This window comes from Balaenoptera borealis (genome assembly GCF_965194805.1).
Source record: "Balaenoptera borealis genome assembly, chromosome: 16".
Classification (NCBI taxonomy): Eukaryota; Metazoa; Chordata; class Mammalia; order Artiodactyla; family Balaenopteridae; genus Balaenoptera; species Balaenoptera borealis.
In genome coordinates this window covers 19,045,622-19,067,019 of record NC_138872.1, presented here as the reverse complement: position 1 = coordinate 19,067,019, position 21,398 = coordinate 19,045,622, and the positions used below count along the sequence as shown (strand labels likewise).

Here is a 21,398-nt window from a genome sequence, read left to right as displayed (position 1 = left end):
GATGTCATTCACCGAAGATTTGGCACGCCTTCCTTCTCTCCACCCCAAATGTCCTGCCACCCTTTTGATGGTTTGGATAACCACATGGATGACCCAAACAACACTCAAGCCTCAGTTACTTGACCTCCTTCACTGAGTTCGCTTCACTTCAGCCACTTATGTCTGTGGCAAAACCCAGGCGCCTGTCATGTCCAGTAATTAATTGCTCCAACTCTGAAATCTTCCACTCACATGTTGCTCTCTAACCACATCCTCCTATTACTCCATCGCTCCAATACATCCATTGCTTGATTTCATCCACATCTCTGGTCCTTTTCTCATCCACGTGCAGCAGAGACCCCCTTACCGCTCGTGTTAATCACTCCCTGCTCAACACCCTCAGTTCCTCTACTCCACTGTCCTTCCGCTGCGCACCCCCAGCAAAACTCAACCCTGGCTCAGTCCAACTATATGTCTTCTTTGCTCCTAAACCCAGGCAGCTGAATGCTCCTGGCGCCCTGATCAATCCACGGTCTCCTACCTCAACGGAGCCCTGCATACTGCCGAGAGGTCATGGACGTGGCCCCAAGTTCACTCTTCCTCTTCCTGACCTCAACTGTATGTCAAATCTCCCTGTTTTTCCTCTGACCTCTTCCCTCTTACTCTTAGAGGACAACCTCACCCTCTATTTCACAAAGATGATGGAAGTCATCAGACTGGCACTTGCTCTTGAGCCATCCCACCAGAAAATGCAACTGTGCCCAGATATTCCATTGTAAGGGCTGCCAAGCCCATCCATGCCTGTACTGGGCCTACTGTTTGCTTGGTTATTTGAAGTAAACTCCCTGGTGATAATCATAACTGAAGTAAGCTGTAATGGTGGTGAATGGGGAAAAAAAATAGCCAGCCTCTCAAAGGATCCCTCTACCCTGAGAATCTTTTTAAGATTGGGAGGAGTTTAAAAAGAAAAAGAAGAAAACAAAACTATCTTACCTACAAGCATCGAACAAGTTTAAATACAAACATAAAGTTGCATACATCAATAGAATGATTATAAATCCCAAGCCAAATAGTTAATTCCCTGATAATTTTTATAAACTCAAAACCAGAGTCAGTGAAACACTACTGTTAGTTATGGTTTCTGTCTTTCACTCTTAACCAAACTCTAGTTTGTGGATGGGGCTAAACGTCTTTTCCTAACTTTTTTTTCCTCCTTATAATATTAATATTGATAGCTAACACTGACTGTTTTTTGTGTATAATTATGCTACTCACAATGACCCTGTGAGATAAGAACTATTATGTTTCTCCATTTCCAGCTGAAAAAAACAGACTTAGACATGTTAAGGAATTTGCCCAAGAGCTTGCAGCTAGAAAGTGGCAAAGGTAAAAGTAAAACACAGAGCCCAAACACAAACTAATCTCTGTGCTTTGGCACAGTGATTATCAACAGAAACTTCCCAGGAAATGCACCACCCTAACCCAAGCATTTTTTTTTATACTCCAGTATATGCTCAGAAACACAAACATGAGGAACCACCTAATATTAATATCACTGCATATTCCACATTCATTCACTCATTCCTACATTCATATCAGAAGGCAGCAACGAATCAAAGGGAAGCAATGAATTCTGCAGTCAGATCATACAGATCCAAATTCTAGCTCCACCACTTTCTTAGCTGCGTATTTTAAAAATTAATTCTCTAAGCTCAATTTTCTCAAAACAAAAAAAACCCCAAAATGATAATATAATAATATAATGATGGTAATATAATAATATAATGATGGTAATATAATAATATAATGATAATATAATAACCATCACCACCTTAGTAGGTTCTCCCAGAGATTTAGAGATAATGCACAAACACACTTAGCCACGGACCTGGCACATAGTCTCAAGCAAGGTTAGCTGTTATAATAATTCTTATCATTCAGAAGGTACTGGGGACCTGCAGCTGGTGGAGTCTAGGCAGAGCACGGTGCCCAGACTGGACCATAAACAGGCCAAGGCTGTCCCTGCCCTCTTGGTCTTGCAGTCTACTGGAGTAGCCAATAAAGAAGGAAACAAACATATGAATGAAATACTTGGAATTTTAGTGAAGTGCTAGCAGGAAATGCACACGTACTGAGAGAGGGACAATGGGGAGGAAGCTACTGTAAAGGGGTGATCAGGGAAGAGGCTCCTCTGAGGAGGGACATTTTCGCTGAGCCCAGATGTTGGAGAAGGACCTTCCATGAGAAGAGTCGGGGGAACAGTGCCGGGCAGAGGGAAGGGCTGTACAGAAGAGGGAAGAACTTGGCATTGAGAGGAACCGATGATGCTCCCACCTGACAGGAGGGCAGCGAGCGAGGAGCGGAGCAGAGAGGAAACAGAAGCCGGCACCTGAGTAAGTGTGCACGTGGGTCTGAGGGCGGTGGGAAGCCTCGAAGTGGGCAGGGGGTGAGCGGGGTGACAGGGGCTGGTAGGCTCACTGGCTGCTGGCAGGAGAATGGGTTAGAGAAGGCAGGAGTGGATGCTGGGAGACCAGGTGACAGGCAGGGACAGTCATCCAGCTGAGAGAAGACGGTGGCTGGATTAGGAGGACGGAGGGAAGGGAGGATCTGAAGTATCTGGAAGCTAGGCCGACAGGCCACGCCAACCGACTGGAGGTAGGGTGAGGGATCGGGAAAAATCCAGGTCGACTTTCAGGTCTCTGGCGAAACAATGAATGGACAGTAATGACATTGAGACAGGGAAGGCTCAGGGCAGGGGAAAGCTGGATGAGAGAGGGGAGAGGGGTCAAGAATGAGGAATACAAATTTGGAAGTTTGAGAGGGAGATTGAGCAATCGATTTGGACACGTGAAGTTTGAGATCACTGTGAGGCTGCCAGGAGAGAGAGAAGGGGGGCGGTAGGTAAAAATGTAAGTCTAGAACCAAAGAAAGTTCCAGGCGGGAGGTGTTACTGAGGTAGTCATCTGCATCCAGAGGGTAATCAAGCCCTGGGAATGGATGAGATCACTTAGGAAGAGACTATGATGAGAGAAGGGAGGTAGCCAAGCGAGAAAAGAGAAGAAGTAATACCAAATCAGGTCGGTAATCTAAAACGAAACGTGGTAATGTAGCCCGTACAAAACGACACAGAACTGCCCCAACTATGTGCCTGATAAATGCCCGTGGAACAAAGAAAAATTAATTCTTAACACATTCCCTTTAGGCCTTAAAAGAATAAAATTTTTCATTTAGGATTTTTTTTTCCCCAAGTTCTCATATGTTTGAGGCATAAGAAAAAAGATTTTGAAGGTTTGGATTGTGTTCAAAGGAATTCTTTTCCTTTAGAGCAAAAAGCAAGGATTCTTTTCAAAAACTCACTGAAATTAAAGATTGCCTACTTGAAATTTAAGCTTTTAGAAAGCTTACACTCACACTATATTCTCTCTGTAAAAATTCTACCCCAATATACAATTTTTCCCTTCCTTATAATGAAAATGCAATTATATGTTCTACTACAGATGTCATTTCATCCTGAAAGATGAAGCTGGTACTTTCAAACAGTTCAAGAGTCACGTGAGAGTTGTAAAATGCTCAAGAGATCACGGATTTATTTTTAAATGTTTAAAAAAAAAAAAACCTTAAGTTACCTGCTAGGCCATCCAAAAACTGATAACCAGGGAATTGAAAAGGATAAAACTGCCAGGAAAATAAGTAAATATAACAGCTACTCCTCAAATGAAAATGCATTAAAGCTGTAATTATATCTCTGGGTATCTGTTGACACAGAAAACTCACTATCCTCTTGAGGCTAATACTATCACTAAGAACTACCACACTGAAATCATAGCAGTAAACACAACTGAGAGACTTTATACGTTTCAAAGATTTCCAGTGTTACACAAGGTATAATGCATAGAAGGAGTCAGTAACATTTGCCAAAACTGTTCCTTCCCTCAACTGTTCAAGTTAAATCAAGATTGTAATTCTTTTTAAGATCATAAGCCTCACTTTGTAAAATTCTTCTCCTCAGATACGTAAAGGAGAGGACTATCCTGACTTTTAAAGGATTGTTATCCCACTTCATGATATAGAAATCTAAAAGCCTAGGAGGAAAAAAATAAATGGTTCTGATGAACCTACAGGCAGGACAGGAATAAAGACGCAGACGTAGAGAATGGATTTGAGGACACGGGGAGAGGGCAGGGTAAGCTGGGACGAAGTGAGAGAGTAGCATTGACATATACACACTACCAAATGTAAAATAGATAGCTAGTGGGAAGCAGCCGCATAGCACAGGGAGATCAGCTCAGTGCTTTGTGACCACCTGGAGGGGTGGGATAGGGAGGGTGGGAGGGAGACGCAAGAGGGAGGGGATATGGGGATATATGTACATGTATAGCTGATTCACTTTGTTATACAGCAGAAACTAACACACCATTGTAAAGCAATTATACTCCAATAAAGATGTTAAAAAATAAATTAATTAATTAAATAAAAGCCTAGGAGGCTACCAGGAAGGTTACATGCATGGGTGGGTAATAAGCATTCATTCATTCAACAAATATTGATTAAGCACCAAAATGGGTCAGGTCCTGTTCTGGGCCCTGAAGATACACCAGTGAAAAAAGCCTCGCACTTCCAGATTAATCGAGGGAAAGAGACAATAAACCAGCAAATAAATAGGTATTTGCCAAGTGGTGGTAAGTGCCATGAAGAAAAGTAAGGTTGGTTAAGGAGGACAGGGGAATGGGGTGTATCCTCCACAGAGTGGTCAGGGAAAGGCCTTAAAAGGTTACATTGGAGCAGATCCTGAGGGAAGAACCATGGTATCCAGGGAACAGAGTTCCAAGCCGACGCAATAGCAAATGCAAAGGCGCTGAGGCTGGCGCATGCTTGAAGTTTTTAAGGAATAGCAAAAAGATCTGTCTGGCAGGGCTGGAAGTGAGGACAGAGAGGTAGCCTCGTAGACCACGGCAAGGACTTCAGATTTTACTTTAAGATACGAAGTTGTTGGAGCTCTCTAAGCAAAGGACCTAATCTTTTTAAAAGGCTCAAAAACGGAACAAGTTCTTATAAAAACAAGACATACCTCTCACAATCTATTTATAAATGTAAAAAAGCAGACAATGAAACAATCTTATGGTACAGTAGCATTTCTGTAAGAAAAAAAAATACTTACATATGGGAACAAAAGACTAACGGGATAAATACCAAACTATGGTTTACTATGGTTTGTGGGATGGTGGGTTTTTTCTTATGCTTTTCTTAGGTTTTTTTTTTTTCCTAGTTTTCTGCCTTAACCATGAGTTATTTTTGTAATTTTTGATGTTATCTTAGAAAAGAAAAAAACCCACTCCCACATGAGACTGCCCTAGTCTGAAATCTTATTTAAATATGACCAAAAAAAAAAATGGGGACCATTTTCTCCCCAAATTACCCTGCTTCCCATGCAATGTTTTCCTGTTACGGAGCACTGTACAAATCAAGCACCACGCAATGTATCAAGGTCACGAAACCAACTTGGTTAATATGTTTATCATTACATAGCAGCTCTGTCCTCTACAGCAACTTTGATACCATCTTTCCAAGGCAGCAATAGAAGGGCCCTTTTCATTAATTTCCTAACACTCTTAGCTACTACTACGCCGCTTCTGGATTTTTCCACTGTATGTCTCTTAGAAACAAATTAAGCCCGAATAAGTTGTTCCAGCTAATGAAGTGCGCTTTTGGCTCTTTCCCCGTGGTTGAGAATTATCCGGCAAAATACCAATTGTTTTAGGGCGCATTTTCTCTTAGTTTTGAAATATGCAATACGAAGTTACTGCAAATAAAGAACATCAAGATAACAGCATACAAGAGCGTGTATAAATGGAAACTACTGTAATCCTTCTTAAAACTGAGGATGTGTGGCGGTCTCATGAATAAACATACTATACGTCCACATGACACAGATAAAGACGGAAAGGAGTGTGCCCTCCCTCCTCCTCTACACCCCCCTCCCCCCCTCCCTCCCCGCCCCACCACATAACATCTTCTCGAAGGGCAAAATCCCAGGGCAATCACTGCTCAGAAATGCAAACCACGCAACTCAAAATGACTCAAGCTCTCAAAACACTTTCCACCTAAGCTCCTCATCCCACCCACTCCTCAATCACTTCCGACAGGCTTCTCTGAATGGAAATCCCAAACTGGGAAGGTTTAGCAAGCCCCCAAACTCTGCTCACATGCCACCTGCGGCATCCGGGGACCCAGAGCCCTGCTTCGCTGCCTTCTCGAGGGCAAACACCGGTCCCAGGATGGAGGAGTCTACTGCACCCCGAGTGGCTCGAGTCCCGGCTCAGCTGCCTCCCTGGCCGAGCGGACCAGAGCCTGGGGCTGCCCCCATCCCCGCAGAACGCAGCCGGCCCGAGGGACTTGGAGCAAGTGGCTCTCGGCCGCCCGGCATCTCCGCCCCACGTCGGTCAGGCCGCCCCCCGCGCTCCCCTCCCGGCGCTCGGGCGCACACGCGGTGCTCACAGCCGGCGCACACGGGGACACGCACCCTCACATGGTCCGGCGGGCATCTGCGGACACCCCCACTGCCCCGCCACAACCCCCTCGTTGCAGCCGTGTGGCCCGCGGGGGCTACTCGGACCCCCGGGAGCGGCGGCGGCGGCACCCTCACGCCTCCAGGGTGCCCGAGCCAGCAGTGAGGTCGGGGCGGGGGGGGGGGGGGGGTTGATGACAGATGGGGCGGAGGGAGGGGCTTCGGGGGGAAGGGGCGGAGCGTCCCAGCCAGGGGGTGCTGGCGGCTGACAGAAAGACCCGGGGCAGCCGGCGGGAGGGGGTGGCGGACACTGCGGGCAGGGCCGGGGGCCAGGTGTGGTGGGAGGAGCTCGCGCAGACACAGGGGGCTGACAGGAGGAGACACACACACACACGGGGACTGACAGTCGCGGGGGCACACGGGGCCGGCGGGCCGCGGCGGGCGCTCACCTGGCAGCGGCAGCGGCGGGGGCGCCCGCGGCCGGGCTGCTCTCCCCGCGCTCCGGGCCTCCCTCCCGGCGGGCGGCCGGCCGGCCGGCGCAGGCCTCGCGGAGGCGGAGGCGGCGGCGGCGGCAGCGGCGGCAGCGGCGGCGGCGACGCCGGAGCCGCGGACTGCTGGGCGGCGGGGACGCAGCTGCACCAACCGACTCCGGGCCGCTCGGCTCGGCTCGGCCGCACTCGGAGGCACTCGGTTCCGCTCGGCCCCGCTCGGCTCGGCTGGGGGCGTGGCCCGAGGCCCCCCGCCCAGGTCGCCTCTGGCGCCCGGGGGGCGGGGCTTTCGTGCGGGCGCAAGCCCCCTGACGTCGCAGAGAGCGGACCTTACCCCGGGCGCATGCGCGGGCGCCGCTCCCGCTTCTCCCCGCGTGGAGGCTGAAGGGGGCGGAGAAGGAGGGGACCGGGGGCGGATGCTGCGGCTCCGGAGGTTCCCGGCTTTTGTACTCCGTATCCTGGTCCTTCTAGAGGACCACCTGAGGAAAGCCACGCCAGGCTGTACTTTCAAAAAGATGCAGGCAGGGCAGGGACCCTGGCCCTTTCCCGGCCCCTCTCCTCCCAATCCCGTGTTTCCCAACGAGCATCGCCTAGGAGTTGGTTTTTCTTTTATCCCACCAGCACAGCACCGCAATTTTTTATCTCTTCTGTTTCTTAACAACAACGACGACTTCCGATGACTGCTTTCTTAACATTATGTCTTCAGGTACTTGAGAACTTTCAAGCATCAGTTAGCCCCCTCAGGTACAATAATGCTCTTTTTTCACAGCTTCTGTTGTGGAACCTGTAACGCCTGAGGTGAGGGTGACCCTTTTCTGAGTTTCTGTCACATGTTCCAGGCACCTTTTTTGTTATGGGGTCCATGTCTGTAGCAAATATGCCCAGAAAGTGGTCCCCACCTTTAGAATCTCTCTAGTCTGACATACTTAGGTTGGAATCCCGGGTCTGCATTATACTAGCAGATTAATAATTGGCTGAGTGACTTTGGACATGCTATTTAATCTCTCATCCATAAAAGAGCAATGAAAATATCAGTAATGAAGCCAATAGGAATGACTGAAAGGATTAAATAACAGCACACGTGCAGCTTTCTGCACAGTGCCTGGTGTTCAATAAACAACACTGACTTTACCTTCAGGTTGCATTATAACCTTCAGATCCTGAAACCCAGTGAACATAAACATAAGTGCTGAGCAATATGTCCAACTTGACATGTCCAAAGCCAAACTGTGACACTTGCCCCTCAACTTGCTCCTTTCACAGTCTTCCCCACCTCAGTTAAGGTCAATTCCATCCTTCCAGTGGCTTCCACCAAACCTTGAAGTCATCCTTGACTCCTCTCTTCCTATTATATCCCACATGTAATCCAGTAGCAAAGTCTGTCAGCTCTACCTTTAAAATACCCTCATTTGAGCCCTCATCTTCTCTGTCCTGGAATATTGCAATAATTTCCAAACTGCTCTCCCTGATTCCACTCTGCTCTCATAGAGCTTGTTCTCAAGCAGCCAGAGAGATTCTTTTAAATCCTAAGTCAAAACCTATTTCCCTCCTCTAAAGCCTCCAATGGCTTCCCATCTCAGTCAGAGCAAAAACCAAAAAATTTTTTTCAAGGGCCTCCAAGATCCTATTTGATCTCCCCCCTCCCACCCTCCTTACACTCCCCCACCTCTCTAACTGCATCTCTGTCCACTCAACCCCCTCACTTCTTTCCAGTCACACTAGCCTCCTTCTTGCTCCTGGAATGTGCAGGCTCACTCCTACCCCAGGACCTTTGCACTGAGTGTTTCTTCCCCCAAGATATCAGAAATACATATGCCCTTAATCCAAATTTCTATTCAGAAGTCACCTTCCCAGAAAGACATTCCCAGAACACTCTCCTAAAACATCAAGTCCCAAGCCCCAACATTCCCATCATCTTGCTTTACTTTTCCTCGTAGCCCTTATGAGCTCAATAGCATCTGTAATGTTCTGAGGGCAGGAACTTTGTGTTATACACCTGCAGCATCTGGAACATGGCCTGATGTGCTTAGCTGTTCAATAAATATTTGTCGAATGAGTAAGTATATATACAGTTAACCCTTGAACAACACAGGTTTGAACTGCACATGTCACGGATCTTTCTCAATAAAGACATACCACTGACTCTGCCTATGCTATTCCCCTGCTGAAAAATCACCAATGAGATAAAGTTCAAGTTCCATAGCATGACACACATACACACACAAAAAAGACATACCACTGTACTACACGATCCATGGTTGGTTGAATCCGAGGATGTGGAAACAGGGGTACAGAGGGCCAATTATGGGGCTTGAGCATCCATGGATGTTGGTATCTGCAGCAGATCCTGGAACCAACCCCCCACAGATACTGAGGGACAGCTGTATATAGGATATGTTACTCCCGTTTAAAATTTCATTTATTCAACAAACTTTTTCGAGTATCTATTCTGATCCAGCACTGTGGGATACAGAGATAAACAACGCACTCTCCCAACCACTAAGAACTCAGTATTTCAGAGGAGCCAGACATGGAAAGAAAGAATTCTGGAAGAAAATATGTAACACTAGATGTATGTGTCAACTGCTTTCGGAAGCAGAGAGAAGGACATCATTCGTACTATATAGGAGACCATGGAAAGACTTCCCAGAGGAGGTGACAGTGGGGCTGGGTCTAAAGAGTAGATGAGAAGAGGACGCCAGGCAGAGGAAACAGCATGCACTTGACACCAGTGTTGGGAGGTATGTGGCAAATAATGTTTATCCAGGGAGGCAAATCATTTTCCTTTAAAAAACATTTTAAACGAATTCGAGGTGATCCGTATAATAATGTCACCTGCACTCACTCACATTCTGAGGAGCTTTCTCAAGCAGAAAAGAAACTGCCAGAAGTATAGTTGATGCAATAGAATTACAACCCGACCTCTATTCTATAGGACCAGGATAGTGACAGACCCCTTAGCTTAATCAACAGTACATAGTTCATTTCAGAGCGAGGGTCGTATCGCTCTCCATGAATCCTTATGTTGCCTTTAGAAAGAGTCCCGGAGGCAGTTAGTTTAATATAGTATGTAAGTAAGTAGGATTTAAATCCAGAACTCCTGAGTTTGAATCCTGTCTTCCCCACTTACTTGCTGTGTGAGCTTGAGTAAACTGACTTAACCCCCTAATGTTGTGAGAATTGAGTGAGATAATCCACATGATGCTGTTACCACGGTGTCTGATGCATGATGAGAACTCAAAAGTTAAAAAGGAAGTCCCATTAGTCTTCTTAAGAAAAGCTCTGAATCCAGTTATGCCAACTTGTTGCCTCTCTGCTCTAAATCCACCCTTCCTTGCCTTGCTTTGTGATACTGGAGTTGAATTCTGTCAACATTTCTTTTTTGTCAGTGGCACAATGTTTGGCTTTGTCAGTAGAGAGTGCTAGCGGGGTGCTGCTAGACCAGAGATGAACTCGAACGTCCATAAAAGCCTCCCAGCTCAAGGCATTGTCTGTCCCCACCCACCACTCTTTTTCCCAGTAAATATGTATTGTGCACCTACTATGTACCTGGCTGTGTGTTAGGTTCTGGGTATGCGGCCTTGAATAAAACCAAAGACCTTCATGGAATTTACAGTCTAGTATGTCGGGCAGACATTGGTCAAATAATCAAAAACATAAATCTTACATGGTGCATGGTACCATGAGACCCAGAAATAGGAGGCTTTGGATAAAAGATGTTTAGGGAAATAGTTGGTGTGAGATCTAAAGGGGAAAATAGGGGTTAAACTGGATGTATTGGTGTGCTTGGGCTGCCATAACAAAATACCATAGACCAGGTGGCTTAAACAGCAGAAATTAATATCCTCACAATTCTTGAGGCTGGAAGTCCAAGATCAAGCTTCCAGCCAATTCAGTTTTGCTGAAGACTCTCTTCTTGGCTTGCACATGGCTGCTTTCTCGCTGTGTCCTCATATGTGTGCATGGGGAGAGAAGAAGAGTAAACTTTCTGGTATCTCTTCTTATAAGGACACTAATCCTATGGGATCAGGGGCCCACTCTCATGACCTCATTTAACTTTAATGACTTCCTTACTCCAAATATAGCCACACTGGAAGTTAGGGCTTCGACATATGAATTTTTTGGGTACACATATGTTTAGTCCATAACACTAGGAAAATATGGGAAAGAAGAGTGCTCCCTGTAGAGAAAACAGCACATGCATAGGCCCTGTGGCTGTCAAGGACACATGGTGATTAAAACAAAGAGGGAGAAGGCACACGGACAATGAGGCAGATAATGGGAGGAGATCAGGCTGGAGAGGTGGACAGTGGCCAGATCATGCAGGGCCTTGAAGGTAGTGGTAATAAGTTGAGTTGTATCCTAAGAGCCCTTCAGTAAAGGTGTAGGGACAACGTGCTGGGTGCAGATCAGAATGGAGGGCTCAGAATGGATGCAGGGAGAAAAATAATGAAGCTGTCCAGAGTGTCCAGATTCAGCCCAGGTTATACAGATGGGCACTGGTTGGCCTGGAGGAGACACTGGCCAGCCAAGCTGCCCAGGACCAGGGAAGAGAACTTGCTTCTGGCCCAGGTGAACAGAGGCCTTGGACTACAGAGTCATCCCCAGTCACATTCTCACCTTCTCTACAGTCCTGGCTTCTCCCCTCCCCTCTTCCACCTGCTAGACCCTGTGCCTTATACCACCTCAGTCAGGACAGCCCATCTCTGTGGCTGGTTCTGTTTCCCTAGCCCTAGTCTGGCCCAGCCTGCCTTCCTCCTTTTCCCACATTGGACCACAGGACTAAGATTCAACATGCTGCCCTCTAATGTAAGTTGGTGCAGCCACTGTGGAAAACAGTATGGAGGTTCCTCAGAAAACTAAAAATAGAATTACCATATGATCCAGCAATCCCACTCCTAGGCATATATCCAGACAAAACTATAATTCAAAAAGATACATGCACCCCTATTTTCATAACAGCAGTATTCACAATAGCCAAGACATGGAAACAACCTAAATGTCCATCGACAGACGAATGGATAAAGAAGATGTGGTACATATATACAATGGAATACTACTCAGTCATAAAAAAAAGAACGAAATAAAGCCATTTGCACCAACACGGATGCAACTAGAGATTATCATACTAAGTGGTGTAAGTCAGAAAGAGAAAGACAAACACCATACCATATCAGGACTTCCCTGGTGGTGCAGTGGTTAAGAATCCGCCTGCCAATGCAGGGAACGTGGGTTCGAGCCCTGGTCTGGGAAGATCCCACATGCCACGGAGCAACTAAGCCCGTGAGCCACAACTACTGAGCCTGTGTGCCACAACTACTGAAGCCTGCGTGCCTAGAGTCCATGCTCGCAACAAGAGAAGTGCACCGCAGTGAAGAGTAGCCCCCACTCACCGCAACTAGAGAAAAGCCCACGCACAGCAACGAAGACCCAACACAGCCAAAAATAAATTAATTAATTAATTTAAAAAAATACATCCAGTCTGATTTTCTATGGCTTTAGAATCTTTACAAATTTTTTTCTTTCTTTAAAGTGGTTGCCCAAAATTAACACTTTGTGGGTTTTTTAAATGTCATAGATACTCTACAGGCCAAATATTGCTAATATATTTGAATCAAACTGATATTTCATAGTAAAATCACAAACCATACATGTTTATTAGAGTTATTGCCAATAAACTCCCAATTAAATAGAAACAAAAGTAATTTGAGTCACAGAAGGAGAAGAGAGAGTGGAAAGAAAAAAAATATTTGAAGAGATGATAGCTAAGAATGTTTCAAAATTAATGAAAGATATTCACAGGTTCAAGAGGCTCAGCAAATAAATAATACATTGACTACTATATAAAGAAAACCACATCTTAGACACAACACAGTCAAACTACTAAAAGCCAACAACATAGTCAAACTACTTAAAAGTAGGCAGAAGAAAAAGTAAGACATATTTCAGAGAAACAACAATTAGAATGACAACCTGCTTCTCATCAAAAAGAAGATAGAAGACTAAAATGATATCTTTAAAGTTTACAGGGGGAAGAAAACTGCCAACCAAGAAATTTTGTACTCAGTGAAAATAGCTTTCAAAAATTAAATTAAATAAAGACATTTTCAGACAAGCAACTTGGAGAGTTCAATGCCACAAGTCTATACTACAAGAACTAAAAGTTTTTCAAGTCAAAGAAAAACAATTCTAGGTAGAAGCATAGATCTATAAGACAAAATGAAGATCATAGGAAAGGGTATATATGTGGATAAATATAAAAACTCTAAATTTAAAATAAATTACTATTTAATGCAACAACAACAATGTACTGTGGATTTGTAACATGCAGAAGTAAAACATATGACAAAAATACCATACAAGATAGGAGCAGTAAAGGGAATTGCACTGTTATAAGGTTCTTACATTGTGTGGAATATTATAAAATACTAATTCAAATTATTATGCAATAAGTTAAGAATGTATATTATAATCTCTAAAGCAAGCACTTAAAATATGTATTAAAAATGGTTTATCTAAAATCCAATGGGAAAGGAATTGAAAGCAGGGTCTCAAAGAGATATTTGTACACTCATATTCATAGCATCATTAGCCAAAAGGCATACAATAGCCAAAAGGTAGAAGGAACCCAAATGTTCATTGACAGATGAAAGGAAAAACAAAATGTAGTATATACATACAGTGGAAATTATTCAGTCTTAAAAAGAAAGAAAATTAAATTCTGACAAATGCTACAACATAGGTGAACTTTGAGGATATAATGTTAATTGAAAATAAACCAGTCACAAGAAGACAAATACTGTATGACTCCAGTTATATGAAATACGTAGAATGGTCAAATTCATACTGATAGAAAGTAGAAGGATGGTTGCCATGGATTCCGGGGAGGGATGAATGGGAGGTTATTGTTTAATGGATATAGCATTTCAGTTTTGCAAGATGAAAATGGTTCTGGAGATTGGTTGCACAAAAATGTGAACGTACTTAGAACTAGTGAACTGTACATTTATAAATGATTATAACAGTAAATTGTGTGCTATGTACATTTTACCACAATTTAAAAAATCTAATACAGAAGATAAAATGGAATAATAAAAAACATTTGGCTGATCCAAAAGAAGGAAAACAGGAACAAAACCCAGGCAGGACAAATAGAAGAGAAACAACAAGATTATAGATGTAAAAGACTTGGAACCATACTTGTAAGTATGTTAAATGTAAGTGGACTAAATATTCAAATAAAAAGAAGAAAATTGACAGGCTGAATTTAAACAAACAAACAAAAAACAACACTCAACTATCTGATGTTAATAAGAGACACACTTTATTATAAGGACATATAGGTTTAAAAGATAAAAGAATGGAAATAGTCTAGCTAATATTTAAATAAGAAATAATACTTATACAAATTCTCTCAGAAAATAGAGGAAACACTTCCCAACTTATTTTACAAGGTCAGCATAATCCTACTACCAAAACCTGGTATGAACATGACAAAAAGAAAATATCACAGACCAATATCTCTCATGACCATAAATGTAACAACTCTTAACAAAATGTTAGCCAAATCAAATCCAGCAATAAATAAAAATGGTAATAAATCACAACTAAGTGGATTTTATCCCAGGAATGCAAATTGGTTTAACATTTAAAAACTATCAACCACATTAACAGCATAAAAGGGAAAAATAATTTGATCATCTGAATAGGTGCTGAAAAAGCATCTGATAAAACTCAACATCTACTCACAATAAAAACTCTCAGCAACCTAGGAATAGGAAAGAACTTCTCAATCTGATATAGGGTATGTAAAAACTCTAGAGTTAACACCATCCTTAATGGTAAAATACTGAACATTTTCCTCCCTAAAGTCAGGAACAGAGCAAGGATATCAGCTAACACCACCTCTAATCAACATTTTACTAGATGTCCTAGCCAGGGCAGTAAGGCAAAAAAGAAAAAGTCATAAAGACAGGAAAGAATAAAATAAAACTATCTTTATTCAAAGATGACATGATTGTGTAGCTAGAAAATCCTAAGGAATCTCAAACAAACTTTTAGAACTAAAAAATGACTGTCTTAGTCTGGCTGCTATAACAAAATAGCACTCGGTAGCTTGTAAACAATAGAAATTTATTCCTCACAGTTCTGGAGGCTGTAAGTCTGAGATCAGGGTGCCACCATGGTCAGGTTCTGATGAAGGCTCTCTTCTGGGTTGCAAAATCAATATACCAAAATCAACCTTATTTCTATACTCCAGCAAGAATCAGAAAAGAGTTTTTAAAAAGAATAGTCAAAATAGTTTCGAAATAGCAAAAAAAAAAAAACCAAGTACCTATAGGTGGATCTTACAAAAAACATGTAAGACCTCTATGGCAGAAGCCACGAACACTTTAATAGATATTAAAGAATAAATGAATAATGGAGAAAAATACCATGTTAATTAGATGAAAAGACCCAATAATGTAAAGCTATCATTCTCTCCAGTTGGTCTACAGAGTCAAAGCAATCCCAGTTATTTTCATATGGAACACGACAAGATGATTCTAATGTAAAATTTATGTGAAACTGCAGAAAACCAAGAACAGCTAAGATACTCTTGAAGAAGTACAAGGTGGGAAGATTTACTCTATCAGCTAATAAGACTTATAATAAAGCTCTAATAACTACGACAGTATGGTATTGGCATAAGAGTAGACAAAAACTAATGGATAGAAGAGAGACACCCCCCCAGAAAAACCCCAGGTTAATAATAAAGATAGCACTGCAGAACAGTGTGGGGTAATGATCTTTTGAATAAATAGTGTTGAGTCAATTTAATATCCATATGGGAAAAATGATATTGGAAGCCTATCTCACACCATACTGAAAAGCCAACTTCTGATGGATTATGGACCTAAGTATGAAAAGTAAAACAATAAACATGGCCTGACACACAGAAGAAACTCAATAAATGAATGGGTGTATATATGGGATGCGTTATTCCAATTTAACTTCATTTATTCAATAAACAAAAAACCAATTTCTGTTGGATTATGGACTTAAATATCTAAGGTAAAACAACACAGATTTAGAAGATAACATACAATAATATTTTCATGACCTCAAGGTAGAAAAGGTTTTCTTAAACAAGACAGAAAAAGCACTAATCACAAAGGAAAGACTGATAAATTGGACTTTTTTTTTTTTTTACAGTTAAGAGCTTCTGTTCATCAAGAAACATTATTAGCAGAGTGAAGAGGGAAGCTACAGAGGAGAAAGATTTGCAATGCATATAACTGACAAAGGGTTTATATCCAGAATATACAAAAAAAAAAAAACCTACTATAAATAAATAATGAAAAGATAGCCCAATAGAAAAGTAGGCTAGAATAGGCTCTTCACTTCACATCAAGAAAATCCAAATGGCCAACAACATGAAAGGTGTTTAGCCTCCTTAGTAATCAAGAAAATGAACCACAGTGAGCAACTACTACAGACCCACCAGATGCTAAAAGTACAAACTCTGACAGTACCAACAGCTGGTGAGAACTGTTGGTGAATGTACAAGGCGAGCTCGTATATATTGCTGGGGCGCAGTGTACGTGTATAATCATTTTGGAAAACAGTCTGGCATTATTTTTCAGAATTAAGCATAAGGCATACTTATAACCCAGCAATTCTGCTCCAAAGTATATACCTAAGAGAAAAACATGCTCAGGTAGAGCAGTAGACACGTAGCAAAATGTTCACAGCAGCATTATTTATAATAGTCCCAAGTTGGAAACAACCCAAATGTCAATTAGTAGTTGACAGGATAAATAAATTGTGGTATATCCACCCAATGGAATGCCATGTGCTTCACTAAAAGTGAATGAACTACAGCTGCACACAACAACATGGAAGACTCTGACAAATAATGTGGAGTGAAAGAAGCCAGACAGGAAAGAGCACACACTTAATGATGGCCTTTATATAAAACCCATAACCAGACAAAACTAAATATGCCCCTGCCCCCACAGACTTCCTCCACTCCTGTACGTATGAGATATGAGAAGAGCAGTAACAAAAGATGAATTTGAAAACAAGTTGAGGAATCATTCTTTTGCCCTCAGCCACAATCAGCCCACTGCTGGAATATCTCCTGTTTGGAGGGATGATAAGAGAAAATGACTGGGAGGTGAACTGAAGGAAATTATTGACACAGCTCTCTGATGTCACGGTGGAGAATGATAGAGTCAGGCACCCTTCTGTCAGGGTCCATTGTGATGGCCTCAGTGACATTTTAATAAAGTCACTCAAAGTTAGGGGACCATAATGACAAATTTCTAGTGTGTTAAACCTTCACTGGAAACCTGGAGACCATGATAAGGGCTAACAGGTATGGATAGTTTCTGAGGTGCAAGGTGCAATGAGGCCATGCAGCTTTTGCAAGATTCCCAATAACAAATACAATTTAGTTTGGTACATGTTCTTCCAGATTTTTTCAGGGTACCTAAACATTTTTTTGTTATTATAACTATGGGATTATATTACACACACTGCTGAACTTTTTTTTTCTAACTTAATAGGTGTTCAACATCTGTTGAACTTCATACTTTGTGGGGAGATGGATATATTCAGTAGCTTGATAGTGGTGATGGTTTCATGGGTATCCACACATGTCAAAACTCAAATTGTACGCTTTAAATATATGGGGTTTATTGTATATCACTCATATCTCAGTAAAACTGGGAAAGCACTGTACTTTAAATCTCTTTTACTGTTTTCCCTACTTAACACTTTACGTTTCATCCATGCTGTTGGATGTACATCTAACTCATCATTTCTCAGTGCTGTATAGAATTCCAAGCTCTGCCTCCACCATGGTTTACTAACTCACTTCTGCCTCTTGCTCACCTATCTTGTCTTCTTATGTATCTGAGCAAACTTTCTTTAAAACATATTTCAAGGAGTAAGATTGCTGAATTCTCCGCCCCAAGCATACTTACTTTTGCTGAAAACTGCCTGTTTATTTTGCTTATTTTATAGAAGGACTGAGTAAGTTTCCATTTCTGCCGGCTGAGCATGAGAGTTCCCAGTCTCTTCACCTGGATTTCTGACCCTTCATGCAGCAACAGGACAGAAGGCATGGATGTCGTTCTCGCTGCCCAGCCCCCTGCCCCTCCCCACACTCAATTTGGTATAGACTTCATGGTTGCTGACAAATAATTGTTCAGTGTGTGACACATGGCTTTGGCCATTCCCTAGTGTTTAACAGATGGAATTTATATTTTCACTTGTTTTATAAATCCTGATTTTGGGGAGAGGTGCAGGTGAGAGACGGGAGCTCTGTAGCCTGTCTTTCCAAGGCACTCCCTGGCAGCCTTCAAAGGTCCCACCTACATGAAGGAACTGGGCCCCTGTGCTTAGGCCAGTGTTTTAAGCTGCAAGGAATGTGGTGACTCAGCTGGTCGTCCAGGGACACCTCGGTGAACAAGGCAGAGGGAAGGAAGTCATTACACAGACAGCTGGGTTGTAAAAAACAAAAATACTCCACACACCAAGCTTTACAAAGCAGTGTGGCTGTGTGTCCCGTGACTTAACGGGACTGCTTCTGCCACATGGCCCTCCAGCCCACAATATGTGGCCCCCAGCTCATGACACGTGGCACCCAGCTCAGAATATGTGGCACGCAGCCCTTACTCACTGCTGGCTGCTCCTCAAGCCGCTTGGAAAGCTGACTGGGTGGGGACCCCAGGAAAATCCGTGACTGTCTTCTCCCTTCCACCCTCTCCTACTGCTTCCTGCATCATCTCTTCTCTCCTTGCTCCTTCCTCTTGAATTCTCTTGCCCTTAAAGAAATTTAAAAATATGGAATTTAGTATTCAGTGGGAGACTTGGCAGAGATACAGCAAGATCCAAACACTGACCCCCTAGGAAGGCCCTACTGTGTCAGGCAGATACTGGCAACAAGTCATGTCACCTGTACGAGGTCCAGAGCACGGTGAGAGAGGCCAGAGGGAGACAGGCCAGAAGCAAGGGATGGAGACTCCAAGGTGGAGGCAAGACCATCGAAGATGTGGACTCTCACCCAGGCTTCTTTATTGGATACCTACTATGTGCCAGACCCCATTCTTGGGATGTATCAGTGAAGACAGATCTTATCTTCATAGGACCTACATTCTCAAAGGGGGAGACAGATAAACATCAAATATCAGAAATAAGTCAATTATATAGCACGTGCATGGGTGGTTAGTGTTACTTTAAAAGATCAGAACAGGGAAAGATGCATGGGAGTGGTCACGGTAGAAAGGTGACATCTGAGTGCTCCTAAGCGGGTGAGGGAGTGAGTCACGTGGATGTCTGGGGAAAGAGCCTTCTGAACAGAGGAAACCTCCAGGGCAAGGGGGAGTGTGCCTGTGTGCTTAAACATCCATGAGGTGGTAACCCTGGTGGCTGCAGAGTAAGTGCCTGTGGGGAGTGTAGTGGGAGGGCACAGCAGAGAGGTGGGAGGTGTGAGGGTGGGAGTCATTGGAGGGTCCTGAGCAGAGATCTAACCCGAACTGACATCCCGCTGTCAGATGGCTTTGACCGCTGAGAGTCCAATGCCAGCAGAGTGCAAAATGAAAGTGCCAATCTTGCCAAAGGTGTAGAGTTTATGAAGTTGATGAGAGTGACGTTGAATACAGGTAGAATCATACAAAGCATTAGAAGATGACGGCCTGTCATTGTTAACAGGGCAGGAATTTCAGAAGAATAAGTACGGGTTATGAGAAGGCTTTGGGGAAACCAAAGGAGCCCAGAAGCAATTTTTGATAGTTGTGCTTTTTCAGCAAACGCAATGCTCCATGAAGGATGTCATACCATGTAATCTATACCCTGCTCCCAAATCATTTATTCTTCAGTCACACTAAAAATTAGGGTAAAGTGGTATGCACAACAAAAATTTTATTAAGTATAAGATAATAACATTTTGCTCAGTATACTTTTGAGTATATATTAATAACTGGTTTCCTTTTCTTCATATGTAACAATGCTTCCCACTTTACTAGGTTGAGTAAAGATTAAATAAGAGCATTCACTCACTAACACATGCAACTAATACTTATTACGGGTCTTATTCTAAGTGACAGGCACCAAGTGAGGCTCTAGGGTACAGTGATGAACAGAAAGTACCCTCATGAAGACATAGCATTCATCAAATGGTGTATATATAAAGTTCACGTAAAAGACTAAGATGAAAAAGCACATGATGTTATGAGAGCCTATGTAAGGGAAATTTAACCTAGCCAGAAGGTGTATTAGTTAGCTATTGCTATAACAAATCACTACCACCTTAGGGCTTTAAACAACATACATTTATTATCTCAGTTTCTGTGAGAGTCGGGAATCTGAGCATGGCTTAGCTGAGTCTCTGCCTTAGGGACTCACAAGGCTATAATCAAGGTGACAGTTTGGCTGCATTCTGATCTGGAGACTCAGTTGGGGAGGAATTGCCTCCAAGCCCCCTCAGGTTGTTGGCAGGATTCATTTCCCTGTGGCTGTAGAACCGAGGACCCTGGCTTCTCGCTGACTGTCAGCTTCTAGAGGCCACCCAGAGCTCCTTGCCATGTTTGCTTCCTCTACATGTCTGTTTACTTCATCAAGTGAGCAAGGAGAGTCTCCAGGGCTAGTCTGCTAGCAAGACTCTTTTTTTTAGTAAATTTATTTATTTATTTATTATGGCTGTGTTGGGTCTCCGTTTCTGTGCGAGGGCTTTCTCTAGTTGTGGCAAGCGGGGGCCACTCTTCATCACGGTGCGCAGGCCTCTCACTATCGCGGCCTCTCTTGTCGCGGAGCACAGGCTCCAGACGCGCAGGCTCAGTAATTGTGGCTCACGGGCCTAGTTGCTCCGTGACATGTAGGATCTTCCCAGACCAGGGCTCGAACCCGTGTCCCTTGCATTGGCAGGCAGGTTCTCAACCACTGCGCCACCAGGGAAGCCCCTAGTAAATTTATTTATTTATTTATTTTTGGCTGCACTGGGCCTTCGTTGCTGCACGTGGGCTTTCTCTAGTTGCAGTGAGCGGGGGCTATTCTTCGTTGCGGTGCACGGGCTTCTCATTGCGGTGGCTTCTCTTGCTGTGGAGCAAGGGCTCTAGGCGCGCATGCTTCAGTAGTTGTGCCACGCGGGCTTAGTCGCTCCACGGCATGTGGGATCATCCTGGACCAGGGCTCAAACCCGTGTCCCCTGCATTGGCAGGCGGATTCTTAACCACTGTACCACCAGGGAAGTCCAAGACTCTTATATGATGTAATGTACTATGGCAGGTGACATCCCATTACCTTTGCTATATTCCACTGGTTAAAAGCAAGTCACAGGCCCCACTCACACTCAAGAGGAAGGGATTACACAAAGGCATGAACACCAGGAGGTGGGAATACAGTGGGTGACCTTAGAGTCTCTCTGCCACTGAAAGCTTTCC

At 43.5% G+C, this 21,398-nt stretch overlaps 1 protein-coding gene across 11 annotated transcripts in view; it reads right to left on the bottom strand.

Annotated features, from left to right (window-relative positions):
* Window positions 1–21,398, bottom strand: part of ZHX3 (zinc fingers and homeoboxes 3) — a 205,829-nt gene that overhangs the window by 178,466 nt on the left and 5,965 nt on the right. For 8 of the 11 annotated variants that reach the window (XR_014235498.1, XR_014235499.1, XR_014235500.1 and 5 more), the window contains exon 1: window positions 6,934–7,262. The gene's annotated coding sequence lies outside the window, so the exon portion shown is untranslated. Of the gene's footprint in view, window positions 1–6,182; window positions 6,271–6,499; window positions 6,647–6,933; window positions 7,263–18,640; window positions 18,786–21,398 lie in introns of those variants that run through there. The other 3 variants (XM_082359470.1, XM_082359469.1, XM_082359471.1) reach the window with 3 other exon arrangements.